The 14,664-nt window shown below is 42.8% G+C and overlaps 1 protein-coding gene across 1 annotated transcript in view; it reads right to left on the reverse strand.

Moving 5' to 3' along the window:
• Positions 1-14,664, reverse strand: part of LOC122943639 (cytochrome P450 2D14) — an 89,874-nt gene that overhangs the window by 41,775 nt on the left and 33,435 nt on the right. The gene's annotated exons all lie outside the window — the stretch shown is intronic.

Below are 14,664 nucleotides of genomic sequence, written 5' to 3' on the forward strand. Positions count from 1 at the left end.
ATAGAGGGAGGGGGGGCCGATGGGGGGCGCACACTGTGCCACCAACGATTTATTACAATAGAGGGAGGGAGGGGGGGCCGATGGGGGGACAGCCACAGTGTGATCTTAGTTTGGTCACTTCCCCTTTATGTGTGTTTCCCTTCTGTGGTGCTGGAAGGGTTAACTCCCTTCCCAGTGCGTGTGATGTCACTGGGTGTGTCCGACTGTGGGGTTTGGCTTCTTGGCCTATATAGCCTTGGTGTTTGGCATGGCTCAGTAGGTTGCTTCAGTCATGCTTGGCTGGAGCAGCCTCCTGTGCATATTTCCTGCCAGTGAGAGCCACCCCTGTGGTCATAAAGATATTGTCCTTATGTTTATGTCTTGCTGTGTGTTGATGTTGTATGTTATGTTCTGTTGGGACCTTGCTATGTGTTTTGGTGCAGCTTACGGTTCTAGATTCCTGTTTGCGCAGGGATCCAGTCAGCAAGGCTGTGGCAGGTTGGTGGAACTACTAGTTCGCCTGCCATACCCGTAAGGCTGTATGAGTTCCCCTTTTCCCAACAGCTTGGCCATTGAGACTCCTGCTCCTCCATGCCTAGGAGGAGTAGGTTGTCTTACCCAGCTCCTAGCTCAGGGATCTGCGGAGGGTAAGTCAGGGCTCCGAGGTTCCTGCGCATGGGTCCTCCTACCTTTAAGGTCGGCCCATGCAGGTTAGGAGTTAGGGTCAGGTTAGGGATGCTTGAGGAGGTGACCTGCTCCCTATCCTGTTCTCATGGCCGAGTAGCCACAACATCATCGGGCATCGCACGGCTGAGGGTTTTCCCCATCCTCAGCCGTGACATGAAGTGAGCAGGCGCGGTGAATCTTGTGAATGGTGCTGGATTTCAAAAGAACCTAGGGTGGGCCAGAGGGGTGAAAGGGGAGAGGCTTCACATGAAAAGCGACGAGGGGCCTGGGCACCGGCCGCTTGAACGCCGCCCCTGGGCACCTTCAGAACCTAATTAACATATTTAATAAAAGTGTTTTTTAGCGAAAATAAGCGACGGACAGTTATACGATAAGTAACATTCCAATATGGGGACTATAATGCAGATCATGGTGTTAGTGTTAAGGATCGGGCTCTTCCAAACCAAATCTGACCAGTGTCGCTTTATGTGTGAATAACTTTAAAACACTTTTACTTATCCAGGCCATTCTGAGATGTTTTTTTTTTGTCATATATTGTACTGCATGATACTAGTGAAATGGAGTAAAAATAAAAAAATTTATTTATTAAAAAAATACCAAATTTACCCTAAATTTGTAAAAATGATCAAAGTTCCAAGTTTCAATTTCTCTACTTCTATAATACATAGTAATACCTCCAAAAATAGCTATTAATTACATTCTTCATACGTCTACTTCATGTTTGGATCATTTTGGGAATGCCATTTTATTTTTTGGGGACGTTACAAGGCTTAGAAGTTTAGAAGCAAATCTTAAAATGTTTCTGAAAATTTCTAAAACCCACTTTTTCAGGACCAGTTCAGGTCTGAAGTATTTCTTACATAATAGAAACCACCCAAAAATGAACCCATTTTATAAACTACACCCCTCAAGGTATTCAAAACTGATTTTACAAACTTTGTTAACCCTTTAGGTGTTCCACAAGAATTGATGGAAAATAGAGATAAAATTTCATAATTGCACTTTTTTGGCAGAATTTCAATTTTAATAATTTTCTTCCAATTACAAAACAAGGGTTAACAGCCAAACAAAACTCAATATTTATGGCCCTGATTCTGTAGTATACAGAAACACCCCATATGTGGTCGTAAACTGCTGTACGGCACACGGCAGGGCACAGAAGGAAAGGAATGCCATACGGGTTTTGGAAGGCAGATTTTGCTGGACTGTATTTTTTACACCATTTGAAGCCCCCCTTATGCACCCCTAGAGTAGAAACTCCAAAAAAGTGACCCCATTTTAGAAACCACATGTCATGCCCTGCTCAGGTTATGTGTGGATGTCTGCCAGGTTAGCCGCACGTGTGTAGTTTTTTGTTTGTTTTGGGTTTGGAGTTGAGTTGTATCCGCCTCCCTTCAGGTGCACTGGGTGGGGTCAGTTGTGTGAGTTTAAATTACGCCCCTTCCCAGTGTCCTGTGCGGGTTATAGATTCTTTCTTGCTCTGAGGAAAGGTGGATTTGCCATTTCTACTCTGCTACAAGATAAGTTGGTTTTGGTTTCCTTTTTGTGTTCTGTCTAGGCTGTTAGAGAGACACCTGCCTCCTCCAGGTCCTGAGGAAGCAGACTGCCTCTTTCCACCTTTCCATCACCTTAGGGACTTTAGGGTATCTTCAGCCTTAGGCACGGGGCACGTTGATTCCCACCTTTAGGGTCTGAACGTGGGCACAGAAGTCCAGGGAGAGATGATAGGGTATTGTCAGGAGGGGACCTTTATCCCCAGCTTCTGGCCTAGATGCTTGTTTTGAGGTTTTCTGTGTGTTTATTGTATCTTGTATCCTACCCAGTGTGACATTATAACCCGCCATACCTAGACTGCCATTTTGCAGCTGCTTTTAGATGGAGTCAATTGATGCGTTAGTTGATCTAATGCAGGGATTATCCCCAGAGGTTGCTGATCTGCCTAATTCTTTCGCATGGTGTCAGAATGCTCTTGCTTCAGGTGCTATAGGAGGAAATCAAATTTATGGGGAGCCTAGAGTTGCTCTCCCTGATAGATTTTCAGGGGGTGTGGATGACTTTATCCGCTTTAGAGAGTCATGTAAGCTGTATTTTCAGCTGCGGATGTCTTCATCTGGTGATTAGGGTCAGAGAGTAGGGATAATCATATCCCTGCTTAAAGGGGATGCACAGTCATGGGTCTTTTCTCTGCCGACCGGTTCTCTGGCCCTCCGGTAGGTGGATGAATTTTTTTAAAACCTTGGGATGAATTCATGATGACCAAGATCGGGGCTCGATGGCGGAATCTAAGTTGCGTAATTTATTACAAGTAGAATATACTGCAGAGGTGTACTGCGTTGAGTTTAGGAGATGGGCTGCGGAGTCTGAGTGGATGACCCCGCGCTACTTAGTCAGTTTTGTCAGGGGTTGTCTGAGAGATTGAAAGGTGCCCTCGCTTTTCATGAGTATCCGGATACGTTAGAGAATGCTATGTCTTTAGCAATATGGTTAGACGCATTAGAGAGAGGTGTAAGGTTCCTTCTGCGCGAGGGTTCCCTTGTGTGAGTGGTTTGGTCTCACCGGTTCCCCAGGGTAGTATGACATGTAATTCTGGGGTAGGGGAGGAACCCATGCAGCTGGGTCAGGTGTCTTTCCGTTCTGGTAATAGGAACTTTATGAGGTTGCATAAGCTATGTTATTACTGTGGAGAAAGTGGTCATTTTGTTTATGCTTGTCCTTTTGTTAAACCACATGTTGATGATAAAGAACCACAAAGAAAAAAAAAAAAAAAAACATCCCTGACTCTTGGTAGTGTGAATGGGGTGTCGGAGCAAGCAGGTATGCCAATCTACCTGCAATACTCATTTTCTCCTTCCAGCTATAGTGGCGCTAGACTCAGGAACATTTTGAAGTATTCATTAACCGTGATGCTGGGGTAAACCTTATGGATTTTCTTTTTCTTCAAAATATGGGCTTAAGTACTTGCACTTTAGAAAGAGAGATTCCGGTGTTCGCAATTGATTCTTCCCCTCTTTCTCAAAGGAGTCTCACTCATATTGCTCATGGTATTCAGTTGAGTGTGGGTTATTCACATGTTGAGATCATTTCTTGTTTTGTCATGAAGGACTTGCCCGCTCCTATGGTCTTAGGTTTACCATGGTTGATAAAACATAACCCAACTATAGATTGGCAGGCAAGGCAGATCTTTGGTTGGAGTGAATTTTGTTTGGACAATTGTCTTAGTGCCTCTATCTCTGGGGTGTCTACTACGGTTCTACCTTAATATCTCTCAGATTTTGCAGATGTCTTTTCGGAGGGTGGGACTCAGGAGTTGCCTCCTCATCGTGAATATGATTGTCCAGTTAATCTCGTCCCAGGGGCTAAGTTGCCAAAGTCTCGGCTATAAAATCTTTCTCAACCCGAAAGAGAGGTCATGCGGACGTATATTGACGAGAGTTTGGCAAAGGGTCATATTAGGCCATCTAAGTCTCCGGTCGCAGTTGGTTTATTCTTTGTAAAGAAAAAGGATGGATCGCTTAGACCTTGATCCGTATCCCCTTCCTTTGGTTTCTGACCTTTTTGATCAAATTGTTGGAGCCAAGGTGTTCTCAAAGTTAGATTTAAGAGGGGCCTACAATCTGATCAGAATCAAGGAAGGGGATGAGTGGAAAACGGCCTTCAACACGCACGAGGGTCATTTCGAGAATCTGGTTATGCCTTTTGGGTTTACTAACGCGCCAGCGGTGTTTCAGTGATTTATCAATGACATTTTCCATCATTTTGTGGGAAAGTTCATTGTAATTTACTTGGATGACATACTAATTTACTCTCCTGATCTGAAGATCCATCAGGATCACGTGAGACAGGTTTTGTCTATCCTTTGGAAGAATAAATGATATGCTAAATTGGACAAATGTGTGTTTTCTGTTCAGGAGCTTCCGTTTCTGGGATATCTGCTTTCTGACTCTGGTTTTCGTATGGAACCCGAAAAGGTCCGGGAGGTTCTGGAATGGGGCCGACCGGAGAATCAGAAAGCTTTGATGCGGTTTTTGGGGTTTACCAATTATCATAGAAAATGTATCTTGAACTACTCTACTATTGTAAAACCTTTGACCGATATGACTAGGAAAGGTGTCGACTTCTCTGTCTGGTCGGATGAGGCATTGCAGGCCTTTTCGACTATTAAGGAATGTTTTGCGTCTGCTCCCATTCTGATTCAGCCCGACGTGTCTCTGCCATTCGTGGTGGAGGTGGATGCATCAGAGGTGGGGGTTGGAGCAATGTTGTTGCAGGGTTCATCTCCTGGTAAATGGCGTCCATGTGCTTTTTTTTCCCAAGAAGCTCTCGGTCACCGAGAGGAATTATGATGTAGGAGATAGGGAATTGCTGGCCATCAAATTGGCCTTTGAGGAATGGCGTCACTGGTTGAAGGGGGCGTCTCATCCCGTTACGGTATATACTGATCATAAGAATTTGGCTTACCTACAATCTGCCAAGTGTCTGAATCCTAGACAGGCTGATGCTCACTGTTCTTTACTAGGCTCAATTTTGTGGTTACTTTTCGCCCGCGGGTTAAAAACGTCAAGGCAGATACATTGTCTCATTGTTTTCCTGGGGGGATGTGATTCAGAGGATCCTGCTCCGATTTTGGTTGATGGGGTGGTGGCCTCCGCTCTGTACCCCGAGTTAGAGATGGAGGTGTTGGGAGCCCAGGAGGGGGCTCCTGATTCTTGTCCCCCAGGGAGGTTGTTTGTTCCTGTTGGACTGCGATACAAGGTATTCAAGGAACATTACGATACTGTCCTTGCTCGACATCCTGGTGGCAAGTCCACCTTTGATCTTATTTCCCAGAGGTTCTGGTGGCCCGGGTTAAGTAAGAGTGTTGAGGATTACGTAGCAGCTTGTGAGACCTGTGCACACTCGACCTTCTGGTTCACTTCTTCCTTTGACTATTCCATCTCGTCCTTCGATGCACTTGTCTATGGACTTTATTACTGATCTACCGAGTTCCTCCAGGAAAAATGTGATTTTGGTGGTTGTGGACCGTTTTAGTAAAATGGCTCACTTTGTGTCGTTAGCTAGTCTGCCCAATGCTAAGACTCTTCCTCAGGTTTTTGTTGATAACCTCATGAAATTACATGGCATTCCCTCGGATGTGGTTTCTGATAGGGGCACACAGTTTGTTTCCAGGTTTTGGAGGGCGTTCTGCTCTCGTCTTGGTATTCAACTTTCGTTCTCTTTGGCTTTTCAGAGCATACTAACCAAAACCTGGAGACCTACTTGAGGTGTTTTGTGGCTGAGAACCAGTATAACTGGTCCTCAGTCTTATACCAAGCAGAGTTTGCTTTGAATAACTGTAGGCAGGAGTCCATGGCTAAATCACCATTTTTTGGTCATATGGTTTTCATCATCAGTCTGGTACCTTTTCTGGGACTGGTTTCTCTGGGATGCCAGAGGAGGAGAGATTTTCTTCTGCCTTGTCTTCTATCTGGTGGAGGATCCAAGTGAATTTGGAGAAGATGGGTGAGAGGTATAAGCGAATGGCTGACAGGAGACGTATGACTGGTCCAGACCTGTGTGTGGGTGATCTTGTGTAGTTATATACTAAAAATATTAAACTGAGAGTACCATCTTGGAAACTGGTCACAGAAGAAATGCACCAAACGGATATGCCACTGACTATACTGGCTAGTCATAAATGCAGATATTAAAAGCTGAGACTTTTGCCAATATATTCCTGTCAGGAAGATATCAGAGCCCAACATGCACCACGTCACGGTTCTCAGCATGGCAAGGGGTCCTACCACTAAGCTACCTATGGTGTGAACAAGGTCTGAAGGTGATGTAATCCAGCTCACAGCCAAGCTTCCACACAACCGCCTAGCAGGACAACTAGTGCAATGTGAACAAAGCCAGACTGTAAGCCACACCCATATCAGACCATGTGAAACTGGGTCCAAGATTTATTGGACCTTACAAAATATCTGTGGTTGTCAATCCAGTGGCGTTTCAACTGGATCTTCCGCAGATCTGGAGGATCCATGATGTGTTCCACAGGTCTTTACTGCAGAAATATGTGAAACCGGTGGAACCATCGCCATTGCCTCCTCCCCCTGTTCTGGTTGATGGCAATTTAGAGTTCGAGATCTCTAGGGTTCTCGACTCATGTGTTCTTCGGGGTTCCCTTCAGTACCTGGTACACTGGAGGGGATACGGCCCAGAGGAGAGGATGTGGGTTCCGGCTGTGGATGTTAGTGCCAGCCGACTGGTGAGGACCTTTCACAGGGCCCACCCAGATAAAGTTAGGCTGAGGTGTCCGGAGGTCACCCGTAGAAGGGGGAATACTGTCATGCCCTACTCAGGTTATGTGCGGAGGTCTGCCAGGTTAGCAGCACGTGTGTAGTTTTTTGTTTGTTTTGGGTTTGGAGTTGAGTTGTATCCGCCTCCCTTCAGGTGCACTGGGTGGGGTCGTTTGTGTGAGTTTGAATTACGCCCCTTCCAAGTGTCCTGTGCGGGTTATAGAGTCTATCTTGCTCTGAGGAAAGGTGGATTTGCTGTTTCTGCTCTGCTACAAGATAAGTTGGTTTTGGTTTTCTTTTTGTGTTCTGTCTAGGCTGTTAAAGAGACACCTGCCTCCTCCAGGTCCTGAGAAAGCAGGCTGCCTCTTTCCCCCTTTCCACCACCTTAGGGACTTTAGGGTATCTTCAGCCTTAGGCATGGGGGCACGTTGATTCCCACCTTTAGGGTCTGAACGTGGGCACAGAAGTCCAGGGAGAGCTGGTAGGGAATTGTCAGATGGTGACCTTTATCCCCCAGCTTCTGGCCTAGACGCTTGTTTTGATGTTTTCTGTGTGTTTATTGTATCTTGTATCCTACCCAGTGTGACACTACACCCCTCAAGGTATACAAAACTGATTTTATAAACTTTGTTAACCCTTTAGGTGTTCCACAAGAATTAATGGAAAATAGAGATAAAATAAAAAAAATATCACTTTTTTGGCAGATTTTCCATTTTAATAATTTTTTTCCAGTTACAAAGCAAGGGTTAAAAGTCAAACAATACTCAATATTTATGGCTCTGATTCTGTAGTTTACAGAAACACCTCATATGTGGTTGTAAACTGCTGTACAGGCACACAGCAGGGCACAGAAGGAAAGGAATGCCATATGGTTTTTGGAAGGCAGATGTAGCTGGACTGGTTTTTTGACACCATGTCCCATTTGAAGCCCCCCTGATGCACCCCGAGAGTAGAAACTCCTAAAAAGTGACCCCATTTTAGAAACTACGGGATTGTGTGGCAGTTTTGTTGGTACTATTTTAGGGTACATATGATTTTTGGTTGCTCTATATAACACTTTTTGTGAGGCAAGGTAACAAGAAATAGCTGTTTTGGCACCGTTTTTATTTTTTGTTATTTACAACATTCATCTGACAGGTTAGATAATGTGGTATTTTTATAGAGCAGGTTGTCACGGACGCGACAATACCAAATATGACTACTTTTTGTGTTGTTTGTTTCAGTTTTACATAACAAAGCATTTAAAAAAAAATATTGTTTAGTGTCTCCACATTCTAAAAGCCATAGTTTTACAAATTTTTGGGGCGACTGTCTTGTGTAGGGGCTAATTTTCTTTCGGGATGAGATGACTGTTTGATTGGAAGTATTTTGTGGTACGTATGACTTTTTGATCGCTTGGTATTACACTTTTTGTTATGTAAGGTGACCAAAAAATAGCTTTTTTTTACAGTTTTTTTTTTTGGAGGTATTCACCTGAGGGGTTAGGTCATGTAATATTTTTATAGAGCAGGTTATTGTGCACACGGCGATACCTAATATGTATATATACTTTTTCAATTTACTTAAGTTTTACATAATAACAGCTTTTTTAAAACAAAAGAAATGATGTTTTAGCGTCTCCATATTCTGAGCCATAGTTTTTTTTATTTTTTGGGCAATTTCCTTAGGTAGGGGTTCATTTTTTGCGGGATGAGTTGACCGTTAGATTGGTACTATTTTGGTGGGTATACGCCTTTTCGCTTGCTGTTGTACTTTTAGTGATGTAAAGGTGACAACATTTTTTTATTTAGCACAGTTTTTCGTTTTAATTTTTTTACGGTGTTCATCTGAGGGGTTAGGTCATGTGATATGTTAATAGAACTTTTTTTCCCCCCATCTTTTACCAATTTTTTTTTTACATTATTTGGGGAAAATGAAGTTTTTTTAGTTTTTTTTTACTTGAAACTTTTAATTTTGGGGGTGGAGAAATGTTATTTTTTTCAGCTTTTTTTTTAACTTTTGGGGTTCTGATCCCCTTTACAATGCATTCCAATACTTCTTTATTGGAATGCATTGGCTGGATGAGTAATAAAGTGTGTATTACTCATACAGCTTCCTGCCTGTGAGATAAGGAAGGCATCGGACTGCCTTCCATGCCATCGGGTCCCCATTACAGCAGCACGGGGACCCGATGGCCACTGCAGTTGCCGCCCGAACCACACAGAAACGAAGCAAACCGCAAGTCTAAATTGACCTGCGGTTTGCAGTGATCGCCGATACGGGGGGTCACAGGACCTCCCTCGGCATTGTCGCAGAGTGCCGTGTGGCGGTGATCGCAAATACACATGACGTACCGGTATGTCAAGTGTCCTTAAGTACCAGGGCATCATGACGTACCGGTACGTCATGTGTCCCCAACAGCTTAAAGCAATTCGATCTCAAAGTTAAAAGTCGATTCACACCTAAGTCTTACCATCCTGTAGAATGATTTATTAATCTAGTGCAACAAGATATGTGTACACTATCACAACAGTTTAAACTGGGCAGATTATATGTACATCATAATCTGACTCCTGATGAGAAATACACTTTAGATCACCTGTTAGATGATAGTTCATTCATATTTAAGCCAGCAGGTAAAGGGGGAGCCCTTGTTGTTCTGGACAAAACATACTACATAAATGATATTATGCGACATTTAAAGGACTTTCAAACTTATCAGCCATTGAAAATGAATCCGGTATGGCAGATAGAAAATATGCTAGATACTCTGATTCAGAGGTACAAACCGGATTCCAAAAAAGTTGGGACACTAAACAAATTGTGAATAAAAACTGAATGCAATGATGTGGAGATGGCGAATGTCAATATTTTATTTGCAATAGAACGTAGATGACAGATCAAACGTTTAATCCGAGTAAATTTATAATTTTAAAGGAAAAATACGTTGATTCAAAATTTCACGGTATCGACAAATCCAAAAAAAGTTGGGACAAGTAGCAATAAGAGGCTGGAAAAAGTAAATTTGAGCATAACGAAGAGCTGGAAGACCAATTAACACTAATTAGGTCAATTGGCAACATGATTGGGTATAAAAAGAGCTTCTCAGAGTAGCAGTGTCTCTCAGAAGCCAAGATGAGTAGAGGATCACCAATTCCCACAATGTTGCACAGAAAGATAGTGGAGCAATATCAGAAAGGTGTTACCCAGCGAAAAATTGCTAAGACTTTGCATCTATCATCATCAACTGTGCATAACATCATCCGAAGATTCAGAGAATCTGGAACAATCTCTGTGCGTAAGGGTCAAGGCCGTAAAACCATACTGGATGCCCGTGATCTCCGGGCCCTTAAACGACACTGCACCACAAACAGGAATGCTACTGTAAAGGAAATCACAGAATGGGCTCAGGAATACTTCCAGAAAACAATGTCAGTGAACACAATCCACCGTGCCATCCGCCGTTGCCAGCTGAAACTCTACAGTGCAAAGAAGAAGCCATTTCTAAGCAAGATCCACAAGCTCAGGCGTTTTCACTGGGCCAGGGATCATTTAAAATGGAGTGTGGCAAAATGGAAGACTGTTCTGTGGTCAGACGAGTCACGATTCGAAGTTCTGTTTGGAAATCTGGGACGCCATGTCATCCGGACCAAAGAGGACAAGGACAACCCAAGTTGTTATCAACGCTCAGTTCAGAAGCCTGCATCTCTGATGGTATGGGGTTGCATGAGTGCGTGTGGCATGGGCAGCTTGCATGTCTGGAAAGGCACCATCAATGCAGAAAAATATATTCAGGTTCTAGAACAACATATGCTCCCATCCAGACATCATCTCTTTCAGGGAAGACCCTGCATTTTTCAACAAGATAATGCCAGACCACATTCTGCATCAATCACAACATCATGGCTGCTTAGGAGAAGGATCCGGGTACTGAAATGGCTAGTCTGCAGTCCAGATCTTTCACCTATAGAGAACATTTGGCGCATCATAAAGAGGAAGGTGCAACAAAGAAGGCCCAAGACGATTGAACAGTTAGAGGCCTGTATTAGACAAGAATGGGAGAGCATTCCTATTTCTAAACTTGAGAAACTGGTCTCCTCGGTCCCCAGACGTCTGTTGAGTGTTGTAAGAAGAAGGGGAGATGCCAAACAGTGGTGAAAATGGCCTTGTCCCAACTTTTTGGGGATTTGTTGACACCATGAAATTCTAATTCAACATATTTTTCCCTTAAAATGGTACATTTTCTCAGTTTAAACTTTTGTTCCGTGATTTATGTTCTATTCTGAATAAAATATTAGAAGTTGGCTCCTCCACATCATTGCATTCAGTTTTTATTCACGATTTGTATAGTGTCCCAACTTTTTTGGAATCCGGTTTGTATAAAGAGAATGGAACGATTGATGCCAAATTGAGTGACTTTTTGATAAATCAGCATCCCATCACCCCTGTATTTTATACTTTGCCTAAAGCGCATAAATCCATAACTCGCCCAATTGTGGCATCGACCAATTCCATTCTCTCACCACCTGCCATTTTTTTAGAAAAGGTTTTAACACCTTTAACGAGATTGGCGCCCTTATAATCAAAGGACACTGTGCAATTTTTTAATGATATTGCACCTTTGAAAGTTGATGATGGCTGTGTTCTTGCTACATTTGATGTGTGCAGTCTTTTCACATCCATCACACACGAAAAGGGACTTGCGGTAAAGAGTATTTTACAACATAGTACCTATACAGACATGGAATGCGATTTTTTTTTTCTCTTTCTTTCTCTTTTGACCATTGTATTAGAGCAACATTACTTTTTTATTTCAGGATACGTATTATCAACAGCGATGCAGTACCGCGATGGGTTTGAATGTCACACTGCCATATGCAAATTGTTATATGGCTCATTTTGAGGAGATTTTTATTTATTCTAATTCATTGTATCAATAACATTGCGTTTTTGGTGCAGATTTATTGATGACGTTTTTACATATGGTATGGCGATGTTCGAAAGCTCACTGACTTTGCAACTTATTTAAATTCTGTATAGCCAGAGCTCCAATTCACTTTCCATTTTGATATGTATCAGGTTTCTTTTCTTGATTCTTGAGTAATTAAGGGAGGAGATGGAAAAATTAAAAACAGATCTATATGCAAAAATTACAGACTGCAATAGTCTTTTGTTATATACCAGTAATCATCCAATTTCTACCAAAAAATCCATCCCTTATTCCCAGTATCAGAGAATCAGACGTATAGTCAGTGAACCCGCAAAGTGTGAAACCAGATTGGATGAGATTACAGACAAATTCTGAATTAGAGGATATACCCACACACATATTAAAACAACAAAGAGAGAAAATTAATGTCTCTTTCTTAGCCAACACTTCACAAAAACTGAATACCTTTTTATAGTCAAACATCATCTATGGGTTAATAAGGTATGAGCGATTATTAATAAACATTGGAATGTTGTGGCTAAATCTTATCCACAAGTTGAAGAGTTTCAAAGTCCGCTCATGATTTGCTACAAAAGGGCAGAACATATTAGGGATAAAATTATCCATGCAGACATTGGTAGCAACAAGGCTGCATTACATCTAAACATGGTACTTTTCCATGTCTTGGTTGCAATCATTGTTCAAGTGTGATAAGAGGAGCTTACCTGACCCATGCTCATAGTAAGTTTGTAATTTACATTCTTAAATGCCCTTTTGGCTTACTTTATGTCGGCAAAACGTCTACCCGCATGAAGGATAGGTTTTGAAACTTATTGCTAGTGATGGGCGAGCACACGGTGTTCGGCCGAATACCGTGTGTGCTTGAGCACGATGCTTGAGTCTCCTCCCCGCACGTTTGTTGCCTGCTATGCAGCCAATAAACGTGCAGGTGAGTACTGCCATTCACTGTAATGCTGTAGCCATATTGGATGCTGGAATTACAGTGATTGGCTGGCCGGAAGGCGTCATTGGGTGCTATATAGCACCTGATATAACGTGTTCGGCTCAGTATTTGTCAGGGAGAGCTGGAGAGCAGAAGGGAGAGAGATAGTGTAGGGATTGAAATAACAATATTTTTGTTTTTATACTTGTTGTTATAGACCCAAAAGTCCTTTTAAGGACTATTGTGTGTGGCAGCAATATATATTTTTAGTGCAACCTGCACTGAATTGCTAAAACGTGTTAGAGACCCAAAAGTCCTTTTAAGGACTGTAGTTGTATCTGGTAGAAATATATATTTTTAACGCAGCCTGCGCTAAATAGCTTGCAATTGTTTGGCCGCTGCAGACAGAGACATTATCTGCACTACATCTCCTGTCTAACGTGTGCGCAGCCTAAAAATATCCGTGACATCCAGTGTACTTTTTCTGTAGACTGTGTCTGCTGCGGACAGTTACATTACCTGCGCTACATCTCCTGTATAACGTTTGCGTATCCGAAATATCAGTGACATTCAGTCTAATTTTTTTGCTGCTGGTGGCAGCGACATTACCTGCGCTACATCTCCAGTATAACGTTTGCCCATCCGAAATATCAGTGACATTAATTCAGTGTAAATTTTTATTAGCCGCTAGTGATAGCGATATTATTTTCTCTATACCTCCTGTTTAACGTGTGCGCATCCTAAATATCAGTGACATTCATTCAGTGTAATTGTTTATTAGGCGGTGGTGACAGCGACATTACTTGTGCTATACCTCTTTTTTAACGTGTGCGCATCCTAAATTTCAGTGACATTCACTCAGTGTAATTTTTTTATTAGGCGGTGGTGACCGTGACATTACTTGCACTATACCTCCTGTTTAATGTGTGCGCCTAAAAATATCTGTGACATTCTGTGTACTTTATTTGCACATACACTTACAAAATCTGTGCTACTGTACGTCTCACATACTTGCAAGCTTATATACCATTTAATATGTGCAAGGCGAGCAGTAAGGGACAGGGACGTGGCCTGCTGCCAGAGCACAAGAAACACACAACTATCCACGATACTTAGCTTCATGTCCCAGTTTGCAGGGCGGCTCAGGGCGGCTCAGGGCACCTCTCTCAAAGTCAGACCAGTCGGTTGGATTGCAGCAGATAATGCTTCCAGTCGGTTAAGCACCACCCTGTCTTTCACAAAGTCCAGTCTCAGTAGCCAGAGTCTGGTTAACAGAATCTTCACCCTGTACTCCTTCCACCCACCATGGAGAGTCTTGGCAAACAAGTGATACCACACTTGGATATTCCAAGGAGCTGTTTTCGCCATTCCTTAATTTGGACCTCTTGCCAAGCCCGCTTGAAGAGGGACATAAGGAGATCTTGTGCCCTGATTCCCAAACTCTGGAGCATCCACAGTCAGTAGAAGATGACGATGGGGAACGACAGTTAGTGTTTCACGAGGTGGGTTATGGAGATGAGACATAGTTGCCAATAAGTCAACCGCAATTAGTGTCTAAAGAGGTTCATGATGAGGATGAGACACAGTTGTCAATAACTGAGGTTGTTGTTAGGTCAACAAGTCAGGAGGATGACCAGAGTGAGGAAGTCGCCCCTAAAGAAGCGTGAGAGCGAAACCCGGTTCGGGCGTAGATGTGCATGCGGTTTTAAGACTTTGACGTGCTTTTAACAAGGATGTGTTTGTAAGCAGAATAAACCCTTTTTATATTTACAGAGTCTAGCAATAATTCACTATTGTGGTGAATATTTGATCCCTATAGGAGAGTCTGGAAGAGGAGAGACGCTTTCCTGGGGAGCTGGATGGTGTTTTCA

The sequence above is a fragment of the Bufo gargarizans genome, chromosome 7 (assembly GCF_014858855.1).
Source record: "Bufo gargarizans isolate SCDJY-AF-19 chromosome 7, ASM1485885v1, whole genome shotgun sequence".
Taxonomy (NCBI): Eukaryota; Metazoa; Chordata; class Amphibia; order Anura; family Bufonidae; genus Bufo; species Bufo gargarizans.